The 22,809-nt window shown below is 45.1% G+C and overlaps 1 long non-coding RNA gene across 4 annotated transcripts in view; it reads left to right on the top strand.

Annotated features, from left to right (window-relative positions):
• The window catches only part of LOC148007071 (uncharacterized), a 31,088-nt gene extending 8,741 nt beyond the window's left edge, over positions 1-22,347 (top strand). Inside the window, exons 3-8 of one of the 4 annotated variants that reach the window (XR_015646164.1) lie at positions 3,710-5,081; positions 5,454-5,527; positions 5,988-6,108; positions 17,008-17,215; positions 18,111-18,252; positions 21,002-22,347. This is a non-coding gene — a long non-coding RNA (uncharacterized LOC148007071). Of the gene's footprint in view, positions 1-3,709; positions 5,082-5,448; positions 5,528-5,987; positions 6,109-8,530; positions 8,710-17,007; positions 17,216-18,110; positions 18,253-21,001 lie in introns of those variants that run through there. The other 3 variants (XR_015646165.1, XR_015646163.1, XR_015646162.1) reach the window with 3 other exon arrangements.
• The last annotated feature ends 462 nt before the right edge of the window (positions 22,348-22,809 follow it).

Below are 22,809 nucleotides of genomic sequence, written 5' to 3'. Positions count from 1 at the left end.
CTTGCTGGAGAAAGAATGCCAGTGGGGCTGGGCTTTGAGGTTTTAGTGCTCTGCACCACTCCCTGTGCACTGTCTGCTTTGTACTTGTGATTCCAGATGTGAGTCCTCTGCTTCCTGCTCCTTCCACTGTGCCCTGTAGTCATGGAACTTAACCTATGGTAACAGGTGGTCTGTGAAATAGGATCACTAATCGCCTACATGTTTTATAGTTTGCTGTGCTCATGGCATTTCTGTCACAGAAATAAAAGGTAACTAATGCAGAATGGGATGTAATAGAGCAGACTCTTGCTGTGTGAAACCTGACCATGCCAGTTTGTGCTTGTTACTTTTTTTGGAAAATATGCAAGAATTCAGAACTTTGAACTAGAAGTGGCCCAGTGCTCTAAGAAGAGTTTAATGGGGTATACTGGCAGGAGCTTGGGAGTCAGGAGTGCCAAGACATATCCAGAATGTGGAAGCCCAGGACAAGGGGATTCAGAAGGCAACAATATTTGTAACTGGTCTGGGATAGTTTGTATGATGCTTTTACAAAAATGTGGCTTCCTTCAGCCCACATCCTAAAAACCTACCTGAGGCTAAATTAAAAAGTAATAAACAAATTTCTTCGATGAAAATTTGAAGAGAGCCCAGTATGGCCTCTGTTATACTGAGGTATAGGACTTCAATGAAAAAGAGCAAATGGGGCAAATAGAAATGCAAAATGTATAGTTTACAGAGAAAAGGACACTGGGAAGATTAATATTATAGCCAATGCCTAGGCCAGAAGAGAGCCTGCAATTACTTAGGACATTAGAACTTTAATAAGAGGCCATGTCTCCTCAGGTGAAGACATCACTCAATTAACCTCGTAATCTGTGGTAGAAAGTGACTTACTTAGTGTTTTCCTGCTATTAACAGACACCATGACCAATGCAATCTTGTAAGAAGAACACTGCTTTGGGTTTGGCTTACAAGTTCAGCAGTTTGGTTCATTATCATCAAGGTGGGAGCATGGCAGCATCTAGGCAGACATGGTACAGGAGGAGCTGGGTGTTCTACATCATCATCTGAAGGCTGCTACTAGAAAACTGATTTTCATGCAGCTAGGACAAGAAAGATAAGGGGCACATCTACAGTGATACACTTCCTCAATCAAGGCTACACCTATCCAATGAGGGCTCATCTGCAAATAGTCCCACTCCCTGGGCTGAGCATATTCAAATCAACACAGGAACATTAGGCATTTTCAGTTCCTGAAATCACCTGTGATCAGAAGCTGCTGCTACTGTAGGTCATGGGGCCCAGGGCTTTCCAGAAATCAGGCATTTCTCATGTACTCTCATCAGTCACTGGGAGTAAGGAAGCTCAGCAAAGGACTGCTGTGTGGGCTGAGACAGCTGAGAAAGTCTGCTTGGGGAGGTGTGTCAATCTTCATCTCCACATGGAGATGGCATGGGGGTTACCTGACCTTACCTGACCAGTTTCCATGTTTGGTACCCCTGGATCATATTCATTGTCAGGTAGGAAAGTGTTATTTGGCACCCAATGTCATGTTGTGCTTATCATGTACCCAAAGTTGATAGATGACTTAAGAATGTAGGCTTGAAAGGTATCCAGTTTCTAATCTGGGAAAGAGAACAGCAGGCCTGAGAGGAACAGGCCTCATGTGCAGAGGGATGTACCATCTGTACATGGTTGGGGGAAGCTCAGAGAAGGTTAGTCAAACCTGTCTATCCAGTAGAGGTTAGTTAACTGTGGAAACTATCACTAACAATAAAGGTAACTTTGAACTCTGAGGAAGAGAAGGTTTGTTGCCATTGTTTGTGGACCATGCTTCAGAGGTGATGAGACACAGAGAAGCTGTGTCTTGGGTTCATGCCAGGAAGCATGCTAGCTGAGCACTTCACATCTTAAGTTGTGTATGTCGTCAGGGCCCTTACACAAAGGTGATCTAGTGACAGTGTCTTGCTTTGTTTGTAGCAATCACATGAATTTAAATTTCCTACTTGTTCTTGTTCTTAAAAACTCACTGATTAGTTTTAGCTGAGACTCCTGGGAGACTTTTCTCTCACATGCTGTAAGTTTTAAAGATTTGGTGATTAACATAAATAACTATTCATAGGTCAACACAGGGCCCACACTGACCTCACCTTGCTATCTGGAACTGTTACTCCTGAGCCAAGGGTCTCAAGGGTCTCTGCCTCAGAAAGAAATGTGGAAAACTGATCTCATAATCTATTCACATTCCTTGTGTCATCCAGAATATCTGCTAGAATGAGAGGATCCTTCCCTGCTCAGGACAATGTAGATACTGCTTCCCCAGGAGGAAAGAAAGGGCCATGTCCTACCTCCGTGGGACAGTCCCTGATGTTCACTGTAATGTCACCCAACAGTCCCACCTTGAATCTGCTGTTCCACTTGAGCACGGAGACTCCCTTTTATTCTGGGAGATAAACAGGAATCTCCAGCTAGGAACAGTGGTCTAAACATGAGGTTAAGTGAAGGCAGTGAGAATGATGTATACACACTAAGGGTTTCTGATTGAATGATTCTGAACTTAATGTACTTCCTACTAGATTCATCTGTAAGTGACATGTAAGCTTTGTATTAAAATGTACCTTTAGGTCCAAGATTTCATGGTAGGACAATGCCCTACTTGCTTTTAAAGATATCCTAAAAACTGGATAGAAAAGAGAAAATACAGAACAGAAAATGTTCCTAGGTGTACAAGACTGGTTTACATGTGCAAGTCTCTGTGCTCAACGCGAAGAGCACACAATATGCCTTAGAAAGTAGATGATAAGCACTTCCTTCTCTCTCTCTCTCTCTCTCTCTCTCTCTCTCTCTCTCTCTCACTCTGTTTCTACCTCTCCCCCTCTCATGTGTGGTTGTGTCCGTTGTCTGTGTGTGTGTGTGTGTGTGTGTGTGTGCATGTGTGTGTGTTTCTGTGTCTGTGTGTCTGTCTGTCTGTCTGTCTCTCTCTCTCTCTCTGTATGTGTGGTGTGTGTGTGTGTGTGTGTGTGTGTGTGTGTGTGTGTGTGTGTGTATGTGTGTGTGAGAAACTGAAGGTGAACTCAGGGTCTGCATGACCCAGTTGGAACAAGGATCCCATGTTGATTGACTCCCACCTTGACAAGTATCATGTTGTTGGGATGACCAGCATGTGACTATTGGGACAAGATAGAAGTATTTACAAAGCCAACAGTTTTGACCAATTTATGTGAATTAGGGCAGATTTGAGAGTACACTTAAGAGTTTTAAACTTTGTTTGAAAAAACAAAAAACAGTGTTCTTGGAATAGTTTCTTTGGAGTAGAGCGCATAAGGCCAAATTTTATCTGATTGTTGGTGAGCATCTGTGGGTTTTTGTGTTCCTTATGTAGTATCCCTTAGGTTTGGGTCAGACAATGTAAACCTTATCATTTCCACTGTTTTTAACATCCCAAATGATGTCCCACGTCAGAGGTGCCAATCCACAAATGCCCACTCCTACATCTTCTCCCTCTTCCCTCCATTTTGCCACTATGATGCTGCTCCTCAACTCACCCAACTTTTCGAAACCCACCACTCCAGCCTCCTCCTACGTTCGAGCATCACATCTCCACAGGACCAAGGGCCTTCCATCCCATTGGTTTCAAATAATGCCATCCTCTGATATATATCGGTTGGTGGTCTATTTTCTGGAAGCTCTGGGTCATCAGCCAGCATATATTGTTCTTCCTCTATTGCAGGACCTCCTCTGTCACAGGACTTCCACTGTTTAAGCACCACCACTACCTCAGGAAGTCCACTGTCTGTGTGTCAACTCCACTGTTACAGGACCACAAGTGTCTCAGCACTTCAACTATCACAGCACTTCTACTGTTCAGGAGCTCAAGAGTCTCAGCATCTCAAGTGTCACAGGACCTCCTTTGTCCAAGAACTGGACTGTCCAAGCAACACTACTATTGCGGGACCTCCACTGTCACAGGACTTCCACTGTAGGAGCACTACAACTGTCTCAGGACACCCACTGTCCTATAACCTCCACTATCCCAGGAATTCCACTGTCGTAGCACCACCCGTAGCAACTAAAGTGTTTCAGGACATCAACTGAAGCAAGATCTCCCATGATTCTGCAACTTCACTGCCCCAGGATCTCTACAGTGACAGGAATACCCCTGTATCAGCAATTCCAATTTTGCAGGACCTCCACTGTAGCAGAACCTTCAATTGTGCAGCAGCTCCCCTGTAGGTAGATTGACCTCCACGATCTCAGTGCCTCCACTTTCAAAGGACCTTCACTGTCACAGAACTGGCGCTATTTCAGTGCCTCCACTGTCGCAGGACCAACTCTTCACAGGATCTGCACTGTTGCAGCAACTGTAATTTCAATTTTTCAAAGTCATTGCTGGTTTTTAGATTTCAGGCTGAATGAAATGAGATGTTACTTTTGAAAGCATAAGAATTTGTTCTATACCTCTTGTGATAAATGCCGTGTGTGCTAGGACCAGTAAAGTATGGAAGACTTCTTCAGCTCATACCACTCTCCACCTCACTTTGTGGAAGCTGGTGTTTTTAGAGTGTGATAAACTTCAGGTGAATGGATGCATTCAGCTGTACCACGCTCTAGAGTGGGCTACACAGCAGTCATATTGAGTCCTTGCTGGGAAGAGAAGAAATCCAGAAGAGGGAGAAGGCTTGGGTTGGGGGAAGAATCATAAAATACTTAGATGATATTAGAAGGTAAGAATTATGGGGAACTGGAAAACAGAGCCAGAGGAAGAATGAGCACAGAGCAAACTGGGAAGGACAAAGTACATAGGCACTTGGGTTTTGCCATCTGCGTGTTCTCTGGACAATCTGGGCCACATTTATGGGAGAAAACTTATCCCCCACCGCCTTGTAAGGTTACATTCTTGAAGGAAAGCAGCAACACAACTTCATCAGTGAATTGCCCCATTGGAATTGGTTCATCCTTTAATGCCTCTGGGAAATCCCCAGCTGGGGAATGTCCTGCTCTCTGCTGAGAGACAGCAGGAAAGTAGGTCGTCCTCTGTTTTCTCATTGCTACAGCTCTTCTAAGTATGGCTGATTGTTGAGTGAAGACACAGGATACTTCTGGTGTGTATGTATGCTTTGTTCACTGTGGGTGTTGTCGGGAGTGTTCTGAAAAGAAGGGCATGCCCAATGGCACTTCTGCTTCCTCTTTGACTAGCCTTATGATCATAGGGAGACACTAGGCCATTGGAAGATGAGGAGAGCAATGTGTCTAATTTGTGTTCTCTTCTATTCCTATTTAGTCCTAGAGGGAAATCAGCAAGGGTGTGAGGAATGCTGCTGTGCACTGACTGTGGTGTGAGGAATGCTGCTGTGCACTGATTGTGGTGTGAGGAATGCTGCTGTGCACTGACTGTGTGGTGTGAGGAATGCTGCTGTGCATTGACGATGCCTTTTTTCTTTTCTCCCTACACCTGCATCCTTCTGGTAGCTCAGGTTGGACAACTAGGTGCCCATGACCAACTCCTCATTGTGGATGGATTTAGTCTGGTTGGACTTTCTCAGGAAAGGTATGACTAATTGGTTACTTTAAAGCTGATTGGTTAGTCTTACTGTATTGAAGTGATATTTTGCTTTTTATTTTGAAATTTGAATTCAAAAAGAAGTGCTGTAAAAGCTCTTTGTGTTTACTCATCTTCCCCTATAATCCTAGTTGTTAGAGCACATGAATCTCATTTTTGTTCACTCATAAGAATGTATATTCTTTAGAGTATTTCCTTAAATAATTATATAAATATGTACACTTATACTTGGAGCTTGTAAAATGTTTAAATATCTTAATGTTAATGTTATAGAATAGAATATATTTACCTATTTTATATTTAATTATCATAAGTGATGTGGACAGGACATAATCTTCTGAAAGCCTAGTTTATTTCCCACATAGCAACCGGGTTGAGGAACCTAAGCACAAGTATTCTGAACATAGACTCTACTGTGACAGTGACCGCTGTTTCTTTTCTACCTAAGGCAGCTGAACTCATGACTAGTACCAGTTCCATGGTTACCCTGGAAGTTGCAAATCAAGACATCCTATCTCACTGCCTGTCCACCTTTCTTACCCAGCCATTGTCCTCCATGGTGCAGAGAGGTAAGAGCTAGTGACTCAAGCCAGGTTAGCCAACATATAGTAATCCTGTATTGAGATATGGCTCCTCCTAAAAGTTATCAAAATCTGGGGCTGGAAAGATGGTTCAGTATTTTACAATTGCTACCAGTGTTAGCTCACAATTGCCCCTAATTTCAGGGGATTTGAAACCTTCTTCTAAGTTCTTTGGGCCCCAGTCAAACATTCATGTGCACACATGCTGGGCAAACACTCATACACATAAATTATTTTTATAAAGAGAGGCCCTTAAAGTCCCATGTAGTAGCTCCTACCACAGCTCTTGCTCAGCTCTTCAAGGAAGAAGTTAGTTGAAACTGAGTGCATGATGCTGAGAAATACTTCTGGATCATGATTCAGATCAGATCTGATGGTACGGTTTCCTAGATATATTCACAGTCTGTTAAGTGCAGTATTGTGAACCCTCTTCTGACCCTAAATCAGCTTTGGAACCTGCACACCCTAGCCCTGACCTTTGTAGCTAGAGTATCAACAACAGTATCAGTATCTGACAGCCTAGAATCCTCTTTACTAAAGCGTAGAACAGGAAACAATCCTGGCTAGACCATGTGTTGGCATGTTAAAGCAGAACACCATTTACAAACTCAAAGAGGGAAGTGGGTAATGAATGAGTCCCAGGTGAGCAGACAGGAAGACTAAACTGTGAACAGGTGTGGATAACCACACCAGGGGACAGCACCATGTGATGCTGTCATTCTGATGGATAATAATATGTGTGTTATCAGGTGAGAGAAGAGTAGTTGGGTGCTTTTTAAAAAATTACTCTAAAAAAGGTTACTTTGTTATTTACAAATTACTATTCAGGTGTTGAGAAAAAAATAAGTTCAGTTTCCCCCATAGATAGTTACTAAGTAAATGAAATGTTTTTCTAGACACAATAGAAGCTTTTGAAAATGTTCATATAAAGCTATTTGTGGTGGCATGTACCTTTAATGCCAGCTCTAAGAATGCAGAAAGAGGCAGATTTCTGTGAGTTTCCGGTGCCCCTGTCTGTGTAGTGAATTCCAGGCCAGCCTCAAATATATAGTGAGACCATAGGCTATGGTTTCTTCTGATTGCTTGGTTGGTTTTGCATTTTTACGCTAGTCAAAGAATGTATAGAAAGATCACCCTATTGTACCAAGAGCAGTTATTAATTATAAGAATTTTAGATGCATACTTTGAAGCTCTTCAAGTCTTAGAACCAGTGAGAGGGAGAGAATGAATGAATTGGCTTTGGTTTCAGTTTCAGATCATTATGGCTCATTGGATCACTGTGCTCAGGTAAACCCAGAGCACAGAGTGAAGTTTTTATGAGTTTTATTTTTCTTGGATATTTTATGTATTCACATTTCAAACGTTATCCCCTTCCCATGCTTTCCCAAACCCCTGCCTCTGCTTCTATGTGGATGTTCCCGCTCCCACACACCCATTCCAATCTCAGTGCTCTGGAATAAGGATGCTTGCATGTAACCATTGCACTGAATAGGGGGACCCCAATGGAGGAGTTAGAGAAAGGACTGAAGGTGCTGGAGGGGTTTGCAACCCCACAGGAAGAACAACAATATCAACCAACCACAACCGACCAGAACTACCAGGTAGCAAACTATCAACTAATGAGTACACATGGAGGGATCCATGGCTCCAGCCACATGTGTAGCAGACGATGGCATTGTCCAGCATCGATAGGTGGAAGAGTAAAGGTTTTGAGCTCTATAATAATTCAGCTCAAAACGGCTCCCCAGAGAGTCCTCAAAAGCCTTGGACAGAGCACAGTGATCCAACGAAACTGCCTGGTAAAGACAGGCTGATGAAAAACAGAGCAAGATCACCTTTTCAGCCCCAATGTGACAAGAGGAGGCACTCTCTAAGTCACCTTGTAACCCAGAAGGCAGTGAGGCACATTGTACTTTGATCATTGTTGTTTTCATAGAGGTCTCAAATTAGTCCAAAATTAGGATTTTACTTGAAAAACCCTTGACCTTATAGATCAAAATGCACTGTAAATGTGTCTTCAAAAAAGTGTCAGGTTTCCAAGGTAGTGGAGATCATTTTTACACTTAAAAGGCTGGCTAACAAAGTAGTGAGGATGGAGTATCCTGAATAGGGACCCCAACCTCCAAAAGGCTTCAACCTCCAAAAGGCTTCACGTATTTACTCTCATGTCTCTAGCACAGATCTCATCTAGTCCTGGAGAAAGTCCTTCTCCTGGTCTGTGGTGTCAGGAGACTTGTAGGGGTGCGTGAAGCCAACTTCTGATACATCTTTGTCTCTGGCTCAGTGCTAAATATCCTGCCCTCAGTGTATGATGGGTATGACATGGCTCCTGCATTTAAAGGAATGTTGTTATGTTTATTTTACTTGTCATTTAATGTGACACTTGGGTTTTTAACACTATTTCTAATAGATCAGCCTCCTATTCCTGGAGAGAAGTGTGCATATACCACTAGAACAGCAGCTAACATCTGTCTCCACTGGAGACCTCTGCACTGAGGTCTGAGATGAGCTGGAACACTTTCTTACTTGTGAAATATCTTACTTCTTTGATACAGTTCTCAACAAATTACATTAACTATCATTCCTGAATTTTGTTCACAGCAGTTTTATTTTTATTACGCTACTCAAGTAAACTAATACTAAATTATTGAATCTGGGAAAATGCGAATTAGTGTAAATGAGTAAATAAGAAAATGTGAAATGTTTTTTATTGAAAGCATAGGGTCAACATTACATTTTTAGCACAGCATTTAAAATACATGCTTTTTAGAAAACCATTTATTTATTTCCTTTATAATCCAATATTAGCCCTTCCTGTCTTCCCAGTAACCCACCATACAAATCTTCCCTCCATCGCCCTTTCCTGAAATGGCAAAGCTCCTTTCGGGGTTTCAACCCCCTTCAATGCTTTTTAAAAGATTGTAAAACAGATCCCTGAGGAAAAAGTACGCCTTTTATGCAGGTTTAAGCATCTGATTGTTTATTTCTTTACATTTCACAAGAACAGACCCCTCAACCTAGACCTGGTTAGGAGCTAAATTGCAGGAGTGACAGTGCCACAAACAGCATGCATCAGTGTATAGAAAAATCTTTTTATTCCTTCATAGACACAGGAACAGCTGGCTACTTGGAGGGTGAGCCATAAAGCAGTGCCAGGTCTGGTTATTCACCCATTCCCCAGTTTTTGTTACCTCCTCTGTGAGGAAGAAACATGCATAAAATTTTGCTAACATCTCTGGGAGTCCCTGAATTAGTAGAGCTTCCTCTTTACTTTTCTCAGCCTCTTACCCCTTCCAAGGAAGAACTTCAGGAAGAGTTTTACCTACTTGAGCTCCATTGAGTAGAGGCTGGCAAGGGTCTCTAGTGTGACAGTAATATGTGGATCCAGAGCTCCTCATTGGAATCTATGACATCCAGACAGGAGCACCTGAACCCTTCCTCCAAGTCAGTTACCCCTGCTTCCACTCTGACTAAGAGTGGTCCTGGCCATTGGGAAACCCCAGCAGAGGTGCTGCCCACCACTGTCACTGTCTCCCAGCCCATATGAACAGACCTCCCTCCACCACCTCCTCTACCACAGGTCCACTACACCAGATTTTGGCGGCATTTTAGTGGATTTGCCCCTCCCACCACCTTCTGCAAACAAGGCAGGATCCCAGTCTGTTCAGGTGGCTGCTGGGTAGCAAAAAAGAGTGAGGAGCAGCAGCGGTGGCCTGAGATATAGAAGGCCTGCCTGGACAAGGAAGCAGAGAGGAAGCACAGGGAGCAGGAGAGGAATGGGTGAGAGATGCACTCTCGTTCCCTGAACCTGCTTCCTTCTCTTCTTTGACCACACCGACCAAACCAGGAAAACCTTCCACACTGCAGAGGCCCCAAGAAACAGTCATTCTGGTGTTGTAGTCCCCACAGCAGCACCCCACTATTGAGCACAGGGATCTGCAGTTCATAACTATCAGTAAAGAGGAGTTGTCCTCTGGGGAGTCTGTCTCCAGACCCATGGAAACAAGATACCAGGGAGAAGCTGGAGAAGCAACAGCAAATGCACCTTGTGGATATGCTAAGCAAGGAGATCCATGAGCTGCAAAACAAGGGGGATGGTAGTGCAGAGGAGAGTGACTGCCTGTGGAAGAATATGCTGGAGTGGCAGTTCCAGAAGAGACTTCAGGCCATATTTCTTGCGTTTCTCCCAGGTTCATTTCAGAATACTGTTCAAGAAGCTCAACATTTGACGTTTACATAGTAGAAATTTATAACAACAATGTTTTTGCCCTTCTGGCCTTAGACAGTTCTACAGTGGTGTCTATGGTTAAGTGCCAGGCAGTGAGAACCCAGGAGTGACATTCAGAGGTACACAGGATGACCAGCAGGTGAGGTGCTCCTGGGGCCCAGTGTCCTGAATCCAGGTCCTCAACCTTACAGCTGCCCACTCCAGCTGTGCCTGGGATGGAGCCAGTGCTACCAACCTAGGAGGCATCTCAGGGAGTGTGCTTAGTATGTGTCCCATTGCTTCAGTGCATGACAAGGTTAATCTGCAGGAGCAGCAAGGATTTTAGCCAGCTCGCGTTCTGTATCTGAGAAAGAACATGTCTTTAAGAACATCAAGATGCTCACCTCTAGCACATATCACCTTTATATGTCAAAGATATCATAATAAGGCTGTTTAAAACATAAAAAGTTATAGGGTAGCTCAAGTGTAGGATGTACTGACCCTGAGTATTATATCTAATTACACACACATACCCACAGAGAGAGAGAGAGAGAGAGAGAGAGAGAGAGAGAAAGAGAGAGAGATATATATATAGAGAGAGAGCGCTAAAAAAGTTGGAAAAATAAACAAATCTTAAAATATATAAATAACTGTGTAATTATTAAAAGTCTGTATGAGAGTCAATGTTTTTCGCCTCGCATTGAGGAAGGGGCTTAGAGAAATGAATTATCCCCCTCCAACCTCCAAAAACATACGCACACACACAATCAATGACATGTGTAATTGTACCAGGAAATGCCCGTATTTTATAGAATGCCATAATGGAAAGTAAGAACCATCTTTTTCGTTAAGGGTTGCCAATATATTCTTTTTTCAAAGTGTGTGCAGCCGTGCCAGTCTTGTTCACCATGGGATGGAAGAGGTCCCTGACCTGTGAGCCTAGAGGTGACCAGGTGCTCCATTCTGAGACTGAGAGAGGCAGGATGCCCACTCAAGGGTCCATAGCAGGGAAGGTTTTCAAGCTATGTACAGTGCTGGAAAAGCCTACACAGGGCATACAATTAGCAGTGATGTGTTTGCAGGGAGTCCAAGGAACCAGCTTTGTACTGATGCAGGTGGGCAAGCATTTATCATCCACCTGCCACTCTGACAGCAATAAGAGTATTGCTTAAGTTTTATTTCATAGATCTGATCCCTGACCAAAATACCAAAAACTGCACCCTTAACGATGTAGCAAATAGAATAGTGGATACTAGGCCAAGAACCTTTGACTCTTCTAATACCATTGTGTATTTCAGAGCAAGGAAGGAGAGGTATCAATGGACAGCAGTCTGCTTTCCCCACGAGTGCTCTACCACTGAGTTAGTAGCCTTAGCCCTCCTCACCTTTAGAAAAAGGGTGTGACTAAGTTGTCCATGATGACCTTGAACTCATGCTGTAGACCAGGCTAGCCTTGAACTTCTGATCCCCGTTCCTACTGTGTGTCTTGATTGTCTGGTATTACAGGCCCATTTCTCTACAGCTGACCAGCTTGCTTACTTCCTCCTTTCTTTTCTTCTCCTTTCTATCTCTCTCTTTCTTTCTTTCGTTCTTCCTTCCTTTCTCTCTCTCTCTCTCTCTCTCTCTCTCTCTCTCTCTCTCTCTCTCTCTTTCTCTCTCTCTCTCTGCCTTTCTTGATTTTTCGTTCTTTCTTTCATTCATTCTTTCATACTTTCCTTCCTTTCTTTCTTTCATGCTTTAACTTTCTTTTCTTCCTTCTTTCATTCCTGTGTTCCTTTCTTTTAAGATTCAATTATTTGAGTGGTCTATCTGCATGTACATCTGTGTGTCCAAAGAGGGCATCAGATCTGATTATAGTTAGTTAGTATCCATAATATGGTGACTGGAATCAAACTCAGGACCTTTGAAAGTGCAGCCAGGCTCTGAACCACTGAGCCTGCTCTCCAGCCCCAGCCCAATTTCTTAAAATTAGCACACTTGGTTCACATAAGAATTGTCTGTCCATGAGCAAGATAAGGTTAATCATAGCAAAGAGTCCTTATCCCTTGCCAGATCAACCTGGGGTCTCCTGTGACTTATGCTGTCCTTTTCCAGGCCTGTCATCAGTGCCTTGGCGTTTGTGGGACTCATCCACAGAGGCATGCAACTCAGAGAACGGTACCACAACTTGGTGCACAGGAACTCTTTCAGGTGTCACTTGATTGTCACAGGTTTCTGCTCGGTCAGCAAGGAAGGGAAGCCTAGCCCTGTGCCAGGTCAGTTCCCAGTACAGAACTTCATTCATGGCAAACCCAAGTGATCATTGCAGTGAGCGTTGGCGGTCTAGAGCCCACATCAAGGAGGCCTTCCACACTTTGGAAGTGGAGAGGGAGGGAAGAAAACAAAAGTATGGTACACTCACACTTTGGAAGGACACACATCCATCCTAAGTGAAACACAAGTTCTGTTTTCCAGTTGACAAGTATATAACATGGCTCTTAAGGCTACACCCACATTGTAAAAGCCAGTGATGTCAATCACAGCAGGTAAGATGTCAGCCACCTGAGTCATGCAGAGTTTGACCACATGAGACTCACCCTAGGACTTAAATGCAGTGAGTTCAAGGACTCACATGCTATGCTGCGTGGGCTCCTCCTTATGCCACTCCTTGACCCCATTGCACCCTGGGCCTCCACACCATAAGCCAGAGTGCAGTTCCCTGGGCACAGTAGGACACACCTAGGCTAGTTTCCACTCCCATGGATGTTCTTGTGGCCTTATCAGAGCACTGTGACCACATCCCACATCTGAACAGCAAGCTAATCAACAGGATGCTCTAGGAGTCCATCCGTTTGTCTTCTTCAGAGACCCCATAATAGAGGGGGCAGAAATCCAGGCTTTAGGGAGCTACCACAGCCTTGATTGTTCATTTGTCCCAGCCATTCTGCCTTTGGCCAAGTTACAGCTCTGCCAGGCCCAGCCATGTTGTCTTCAACATGTTTGTGTGTCAGTGATACTTGTATGAACTATGCTACACGTTGGCCTAGAGGCTGGGCTTTCCTCTTGCATTTCCAGCAAGACTACAGAGTTCCCGGGGGAGACGCTCATGGCTCTTCATGTTCTGACAGCACAGTCTGCAGATGTCTCTAAGGTATTGGACATCAGACCCCACTGAGGAGTGAGAGGCTTTCAGTGGCTTATAGACCCAGGGCCTGGGCATGATGGCCTTTATTGTGTGTTTGATAGCATGTATGCTCTGCTCCAAGTGTAGACAGACACTCCCCATGCCTGTAGTCTGTGCTTGGAGTGTGGGTACACACTCTCCATGCAAACAGCTGTCTACGCACACACAGATGCCATTTTCATGATTTACACCTGTTATCTTTGATGTTTCTTTTAAAAGACAATCATATAAAGTTACTGTGATTTTGTGCTGGCTTTCTTTACCCAGCCCACAGATGAATATTGGAAGGAGACTCAAATCTGCGAGGGCTCCTCCTTATGCCCATACCCTGACCCCATTGCACACTTTTAGGCAGAGGCATGGCAGAGCGTGGCCTGTAATTGTCCTGTCCATTCCCTGTGGATTGTGACCACAGTCTGCAGTTCTGCACAGCCTGGCATCCAAGGAAATTGGCATAGTTCCCTACAATGTCTCCACAGGCCCAGAAGAAGGACATAAATAGAATCTTTATGAGACCCAAGTGGCTTCTCAGGGTCAGCCAATGCTCTTGGCTCCTTCTTGTCTCTGAAGACACAGGGCACAGGTCCTGACCTGCATGCACCTGTAGCTGCTGCACACACTAAGGATGACTTGTGCTGGCCTCTGATGCTTCTGGGAGTCCTGAAAACCACAATCCCTGGGCCAGGGGACTAGTGAGGGACAAGTGAGCACAAGGCCCCTGCCTGCTCCCTGGAGACCAGAAGCCCCAGCAGGGTTCTCACTGCTGTGTTCCCCAAGATAATGACAAGCACCTGTTACAGCAGGTCGTGCTCTGGTGGGAAAGTCAGACAGGCACATCCAAGGTGTACTGTGGCCATGCTGGGCCTGCCTGCTCTTCAGGGGCATACTCTGCCATGCCACTCAGCATATCCCAAGCTGTCTGGAGTGCTTTGGTCTCACAGGAATGCTGTGTTCATGGAGACACTGACAAACTAAGGACCAAGACCCTGTCAAGTACCCATCCACACATGACTCCTGCCAGGAATCAGCAGTATGGGCAACCACGTAAACATGGAGACATGGATTATTTCTTCCTTGGGAGCACTTGTGAACCACAGGGTGAGGTGACAAGCTCTAGACCAGGAAAGGATCAGGAGGAGCAGAGTGACCTCACCTGAACTTGAGGAATAGGGAACCCAGGAAGGGAAGTGACCACCCCTGGTTCACACAATTTAGGGACATATGTGGTGGGAAGAAGCTAAGTTGAGGCAGCCTGGACACATCCCAAGATAGCAGGTGATTGGGGGGAGCGGTGTAGGCTTGCATGAAATGATGTGTTTCTCTCTCTCTGTGTGTGTGTGTGTGTGTGTGTGTGTGTGTGTGTGTGTGTGTGCCTGTTTGTGTCTGTGGATGGGCCTATCCTGACACCAGACCTGACCGATGCCAGGCACCCACAGTTGGCACAGACCCCACTTTACACTAGGGTTTTTGTTCCCAGAGGTTTTCTAATGGAAGGTAATATGCGTCTCGTACAGGGCTAGTTCACCAGATTTTGTACGAAAGATGAAATCTGATCTTTAGAGATTGGAGTCTGAGCTAGCCTTGTGGACCCTCCTCTTCCCACTGTTCCCAGTCTGTTTCGTGTCACAATGTCCAGGGAATAGAACCCTCAGTTCTGCCAGCACCTCTGTGTGAGGCATTGCATCAGCTGACATCCAGAATGGTTGTCCCAACTCCACATGTTCTGGCCGAGGTCAAGATGCACACAAGAAGGCCTAGGGGAGGAGGTACTGCCCCAACCAGCCAGACAGACTTCATCTACTCTAACAGATGTTAGGAGGAGGTGCAGATATGACTCACAAAAATGCATCCACTATTGGGCTCAACTACCAAGAACCTGTGAGCAGCAGTGACATTCAAGTCTCCTCTCATCCAAGTAAAGGGGCATCAAATACTTCTTTGGACCCTGGGCAGTAAAGAAATCTTGAGGGCTCCATGAGTAGATAACATACCATAAACCATATCAGAGCCCATGGACTGTACCTGCTTGATAACCCTGGACCTTCTTGACTAAGGTGAGGAGAGGAGACCCCAAACAGCCCTATACCAGTGACTCAGAAACACTGTCATAGGGGTTGGGGATTTATCTCAGCAGTAGAGCGCTTGCCTAGCGAGCGCAAGGCCCTGAGTTCGGTCCCCAGCTCCGGAAAAAAAAAAAGAAAAAAAAAAAAAAAGAAACACTGCCAGACAGGATGGATCAGCCTCCACAACCTGAGATGTGCAGTAAGGGTTCTTTTCCATTCCGTACAAAGATGTCTGGTTTGCAGAGTCTCAAATGGATCTGAGACATACTGCAAGGGAGGCTTTGTGTTGGGTGCAGTAGTTAAAACCAGGACATGAGAAGGGTAACTGCAGAGCTGTGATCTCGGAAATTCTGCAGTACCCAGTTTGGATTATTGGAGCCTAGGCAGGCTTTGCAGCCATAGACCTCCCTCTACTGCCCATGTCCCTTCATGACACCTTCTCTAGCAGATAAGACCAGAGTCCAGGCTGCTTCAGGGCTAACAAGACACTTGTTTCTCTCATACACTTATGCTCCTGAGAATCCTAGTAGCTTACAACCAGAAACAGGAAAAATAGAGCCCATCAAAAGCCCTATGATTAAGTCAGAGCTAGTCCCATCTCCTACAAGTGGGCAGGGAAAGGTGACTGATGTGGTGGGCAGAAGTGGTAAGGGCCAACAACTGACTTGCTTGGAAAAGGCTGGAGACTGGTCATGCTGGAATGATGTCAAGCAACCTTCAAGGCTGGCTGGCACAGAAAGGGCTGCTGTATATCTCTTGCCCAGACCACAATATCCTCCAGGGTTCTGTCTTCACCAGGCCAGTATAGGAAGAGGTAGCACCTGAACTTCATGCCATTGAGAGAGCTAACCTCTTGAGGAACCAGCTGGTCCACCAGTGTGCAGTCTCAGGTTTCGCTGGGTGAGAGAGTCGTGGGCTGTCTGTATGATTGAACAGACACTTGTTGTCCAGGCTGAGGACATACTGGGCACCTCTGCGGTTGTTCTCTGCCTCTTCAACCTACAGGGAGATACGAAAACATGGAGGTAGTCCGCACCCTGACTTTTGGCGCTTTCTATGCTCCTACAATCCCAGGACTGAAGCTCTACATAGACCATCTAATTCTGGCAGAGTCGATCTGTCATGGGCCAGATAAGCCATCCTGTTGGTTGCTCTGTCTTAGCTTTCATTACACACTGCCCTCTATTTTACCTCAGGCTGTCTCCTCCAAGCATCCCAGCATGCATCAGCTCCATATCCTGCCCAACATACCTTAGGGTCCCTGATAATTCCAGATACTTTAATGTTCTCCCAGGCTGCACTGTGGGCTCTTGTGTGCCTCACATTCATCCTAGAAGTTCTTGGGAGCCTCCATGCCATGGCATAGGATATCTTTGTGTCCACACTGAGCCGAGTGATTCCATCCAGTATAGGATTCTCTCCCTATTGTTGAATGTTGGCACTTATGTTTTTAGGGAATAACTCTGCATGTGGTCAACACACATTACCCTGGAAGACCCGAGAGTTCAAGGACGGCCAACTTTCACTTAAGCAAACTTGTCCACAGACTGCGTGGGTCCCATCAGCTGAGAGTAGCCTCCACATTACAGTGATGTGCAAACTTCTGCTTTTAAGTCATGATGGACTTTAGGATCTAACCTGAGGACCCTACACAAGGCACAGGTAGGTGATGTGTAAATGAGGCATTGTTACTGGGTCAGGTCTTCAGTGCAGTGTCTTAAGCTGACAGGCTTTTGGGAGGGCATATGCTTCTCTATTAAATGAGCTGGCTCCTCTGAAGGCCTCAACTCTGCTGTGTCTGCCGCTCATGCTCCCTCCTCCAAGAATCTAACTGTCCCTAGCTCTCTGTGACTGGCTGGTCAGTCAGCCTTCATGCCAGTCCACAGCCACTCTATAACACAGAGCCCACACTGTCCTCTGCAGAAATTTCACAGGGCTGCTGCTTTAGTCTCTCTGTTGCGCTATGGGGGTCCAAAGTCAAGTTTCTTAGGTCTCTAGGGGTCCCTGAAAAGGCTTTAGAACAAGGTATAGGTGAGGAAATCAGGAAATAAACTCCTGCAGTACTTCATGACTACCACTGGAGGGCTCTACACCTTTCTGGTCCTAGTGTGCCACTCAGCAAGCCCTCTCACTCACTCTAAGCTTCTGAGCCTGATGGAGAGGACTCCTGCTAAACCCAGTGCTCCCAAGAAACTGGCTGTATCGGCAGGGCTAACTGTAGCGGATTCTCCATGACCCTGAGAACACAATTTGGAAATCTCGGGTAGGCAGGGTGTGTGGGGGAGCAACCAGGGCTGGATGGAGACCTTACCCAGAATTTGATCTCCAGCCCTGCATTCTGATTAGCATGAACTACACTCCTGTGAAGGTCTCTGGGTGGTTCCTGAAATTAGGTGGAGGAAGAGGAGGAGAAGGAGGAGGAGGAGAAGGAGAAGGAGGAAGAAGAGGAGGAGGAGAAGGAGGGGGAGGAGGAAGAGGAGGAAGAGGAAAAAACAAGTAAGCAAGGACAAGACAGTCGCATGGCCTGTATTCACTGCAGTGGCCCATCGTATCCTAGGTGTTTTCCTGCCCTAACTGTGAAGCAGGAACCAAACACCACTCCTCATGGGACTGTCTGAGATGAGGCCAGCTGTGGGTCTGAACTGTCAACAAGGAGGACGGGAGCTGTCTGTGCCATACATCAAAGCATAGTGTCCCACGTAAGTCCATATCACAAATGATGCCATCTCCTCCCCAGACTGGCTCAAATAAGGGTTAGGAGTGCCTCATGAATGCCAAGCTCTCCCCTACTACTGCAGACCCATGAATGGTGCCTTCTCAGGGCCCATCTATCCTGAGCCCAGGGAGCAGCCAGAGGGCATATTCATGCGATTTCATACTCAGGTCAATCTGCTATCCTGTACCCCATGAGTCGGGACTGAAACTCAGTGCTCAAGACCACTTTTTTTTCTGGACAAGACTTTCAGAATGTGGTCACACACAGTGTTAGTGACACATTGCATGCCCATGACTGGTATTCATTGTAGCCCTGAGCACCCAGGGATTCAGATCTGCATTGGCCAGATCAGACTCTTCGCTACCTGGTCCTATAGCTCACCTCCACTGTAGTTCCATGTGTCCTGACTGCTGCAGCTGCACCAGAAGCTACCAGATGTCTTCCCACAGAATCGTACTGTAATGTGGGCTCATCCACAGACATCTCACACTCTCCCTGCTGGGAGTTAGGCTGGATGCCTCCTTGTGAGAGCTGCCTTGCCTTGTGGAGCAGAGAGGGAAGCAGTGGAGGAGATGTTGTCTGCTGCTCTTATTGTCCTCAGTGCCCAGGGCTTCCCTGCGGTCTGGGTTCAGATCCAGCTCCAGTGAATCACTGATTAAATTCAGCCCATAGAAGCTGCAAACACCATGGGGCACAGGGTAGACCAGGAATGAGGGGCAACCAAGCAATCCAGGACCCTGTGTGGACCAGGGAAGCCAATAATCCAGGTCACCTCTCAGGCAGGATGCAAGGCCAGGACCTCTGTGTGCCCAGACAGAGGTAGATGGGACCCTGACTCCCACAAAATGCTCCTTCAGAACTATTACATCATCAGCTTTGAGAAAGTCGTCCTCATTAAGGACTTTCCGCACAGCTTGCACTGCCATCTAACTCTGTCTTCCAGGGGTGATCCTCTTCAGGAATATTGACATGTCTTCTATGAATGGTTAATATTCTGATAATTTGTTTCATAAACATTGCTCAGCATAGTATCTGTCTCCAAAAGAAGTCATTCAGCAATTATCCCAGGAGAGGGAAGCAAAGTCCTCCTCCTCCTCCTCCTCCTCCTCCTCCTCTTCCTCCTCCTCCTCCCACTCCTCCTCCTTCTCCTCCTCCTTCTTCTCCTCCTATTCCACTTTTCCTATTACTTATTCCTCCAGATTTTTCTCCTCCTCCTCCTGCTCTGCCTCCTCCTCCTGCTCCGCCTCCTCCTCCTCCTCCTCCTCCTCCTCCTCCTCTTCCTCCTTCTGCTACTGCTAATGCTGCTGGTGCTATTGCTGTTACTCCTGTTGGTGCTGTAGCTTCTGCTGGTGTCTTTTCATTAGCAATGTGTCTGAAATCACCACCTGTTTATACACAGGATATGACAGAATTTCAAGATGGCACTGTGAAAGGAAAAAAGAATTTATTCTAAGCAAAAAAATATGAGGTAGAATACTTAGATTACCATTTGGAGCTTTGATTGCGTTATTATTTTATTACTTCTTCTCTTCTACTTCTCAGTTAACATTTTTGAAAGAAATCATTTAGAAATGTTACCAATCAGTAGGCCTTAGGAACAAAAAAAAATCAGTATGCAAAAAACTATGCATGCATCCAGGATTCTGACCATCAACAATAACCCACAAACTAGGTTGTTGATACTTATTCAATGACAAACCTTGTTATTAATTTTAAGGCTTAATGGAATGGGACGTCACATTTGAAAAGATAAGACTCTGTTCTGCAGCACTTGGGATTGATGACCACATGTGCTAGGACCAGTAGCCCATGGAGGAGTCCAAGATTCCATGAACCTCTAGTCCTCACCCTGTGAGAGCTATTGGCCTAAGGGGGGGGATGGATTCCATCTGAAGGGATGGGTCAGAAAGACAATTCTGTAGAGTGGGGAACTCAACAATCCTATTGGGTCCCTGCTGGGAATAGGAGAAATCAAGAAGAGACAGGAGGCTTGGTGTTGGGGAAACCTCAGAAAGAACTTAGAGAAGATACAAGGTAAGAATTGTGGGGAAAATGGAAACCAGAGACAGAGGAAGGAGGTGCATAGAGCAAACTGGAAAGGACAAAGCACCTGGAATATGCCTGCTGCTTGTTCTCTGGACTCTCCCTGTGGCTCATTTCTCGGGTGAGATGCTGTTCTGCCCCAGGCGAGGTTTCTTTCTCCTTGACAAGCAGCAACAAAGATTAATCAGGGCATTTGCTATATTCATGGTCCATACCTTAAAACCTCTGTGCCGGACCCTGCTGGGGATGGGCTTATCCTCTAATGGGGCTCTGTAGGAGAGTGGGTTGTCTTCTTTGATTTCCTTATTGCTACTCTTCTCACTGAAGATGCTTGTTTGAATGCATGGGACACTCATGGCACATTTGTGATAGTGGTCCTGTGTAGGTGTCATCGGTAGTGGCCTGAGACGACCAGCCACAGTGGTTCTTTTGCCTGCTTTTAGATGACCCTTCTGGCCAAAGTGAGATACTTGACCATGGGAGAATGACACCCGCAAGGTGCCAAGGACTGGCAGGCTTCCACTCCTCTTTCATTGTAATCTAAAAGCAGCAGCAGGATCAAGGCTAGGGAATGGGAATGTAACGGGACGCACTTGCTGTGCCTGGGCTGTGCAGCCATACCCTGGGAGAGCCTGCTGTTGTAGGAAGCAATAAGTTGCCATTTCCTCATTATATTTTCTTTTTATTAGGTAGTATTTTATTACAGAGGCTTGAAATCCCATGCATTTCATCGCACCCAAAATTTCAGGGTCTGGCCTGAGGGGAAGCAGTTCTTCACAACGACCTGTGAACCCCTTCCCGTGTACTTTGAACCAGGCGTGTTTCATCACCTCACTGTCTGTTGGTCTATACATTGGATTTACTGTTAGTAATTGACTAAGGAGGTTCTTCAGTTCTTCTGAAACCCCACAGGGGGCAGGATACACCCCTGAAACAACTTGTTTTTGTAATTTTTGGATGATCACTGAATCAAATGGGAGCTTTCCCACTACCATATAATACAAGACCACTCCTATTGTCCACATGTCATTATTCGTCCCGTCATACAGAAGTCCAAGGAAGAGTTCCGGGGAACCAAAAGAGTACGCACCTCAGTGCTGGTTTAGCATTTGTCCAGGTTGTGTTTTGGTGCTAAGCCCAAAGTCGATGACTTTGACCTTTTTGTTTTTATCGATCATTGTATTGTCCAGTTTCAGGTCTCGGTGAACAATCCCCTTTCCATGGCAGTAGCTCACTGCTGATAATATCTGTTCAAATATTTGCCGAGCCTCATCCTCCTCTATGTGCCCTGACTCTCTGATGTACTGGTGGAGTTGTTGGCCTTCCACCAGCTCCATTATGAGGTATATTCTAGTTTTGTTTTCAATGACTTGTAAGAGAGAAACAATGTTGGGGTGGTTGATCTTTCTCATTATGTTTGCTTCTGTCATGGCTGGCTGGAATCACTGCTTGTCCTTTCGGAGAACTTTGATCGCCACCGGGGAACCTGTGAGCCAGTGGTCGGCAAGGAGGACCTTGGCATGGCTTCCTTTTCCAATAGTCTTCAATACTTTATATTGGGAATGAAAGGTTCCCTCCTGAGTGATACTGGGATCGGGGCTAGGAGGTGGTAACTCCTCCTCAATCTCTGTAGGCATTTTATCAGTACTAATGATACCTAAAAATAACAAAAAATGGAATCAAATAATGAAAAAGATGGAGCAATTCAGGAACTAAAATTACACATGTGGATCCTAAAAGAAACAAACGAAACAAAAAGAAAAAAAATAAAAACAAAGAAAAGACTAGACTAGAAAAATAGAGTAAAATTATTAAAAGGGGGAAAATATGAAGCATCATAAGTAAAAGCCACCCAAATAACCAACCCCAAAAGAGAAAGCAAAGAGCACACACATACTAAATGCAATGATCTAAATAAAAATCGTCATACTACAATAGGATTGGGCGGCCAAATCTGATCAATACTGTGAATGGATGTAGTTTGAAGAAAAAGGTCAGATGAAAGAAACGAGAGGAGAAACAATTAGTATAAGACAAAACAAAGAAATATAAAAAAACCAACACTTAAGGGAAAACTCCATTGAATTTCAGGACCCAGTGATCCACAAAACTCCACAACTCTCCAGAGCAAAATACTGAAAATTAAAATTAACCAATCACAAGGAATAAGGCAGTTAAATATCAGTGAATAGTAAACCTTAAACAAAGGCCGAAGAGTCAAAGTGTCACAAAGCGCAAATTTGTATCAAGTCTAAGCCAATGATTGCTTGTACTCAATAAATAGAGAAACAGGAATAATGTAAAAGGAAGAAACCGCAGGACATTGAAAATGGAGATAGAGTGAATCATCTGACTGCAGAAACGTAAATAATCAAAACAATAATATAGCATGTGAGAACATAAAAACCACCACCAAACTGAATCCAGCAATCCATAATAAATAAATAAATAAATAAATAAATAAATCAATCAATAAAGCATAACTAAAAATCAAAAC

Source organism: Rattus norvegicus, chromosome 1 (genome assembly GCF_021556685.1).
Source record: "Rattus norvegicus strain SHRSP/BbbUtx chromosome 1, alternate assembly SHRSP_T2T, whole genome shotgun sequence".
NCBI classification, from domain to species: Eukaryota; Metazoa; Chordata; class Mammalia; order Rodentia; family Muridae; genus Rattus; species Rattus norvegicus.
Note: the sequence above shows the minus strand (reverse complement) of the source record. Positions and strands in the feature narration are given on the sequence as shown.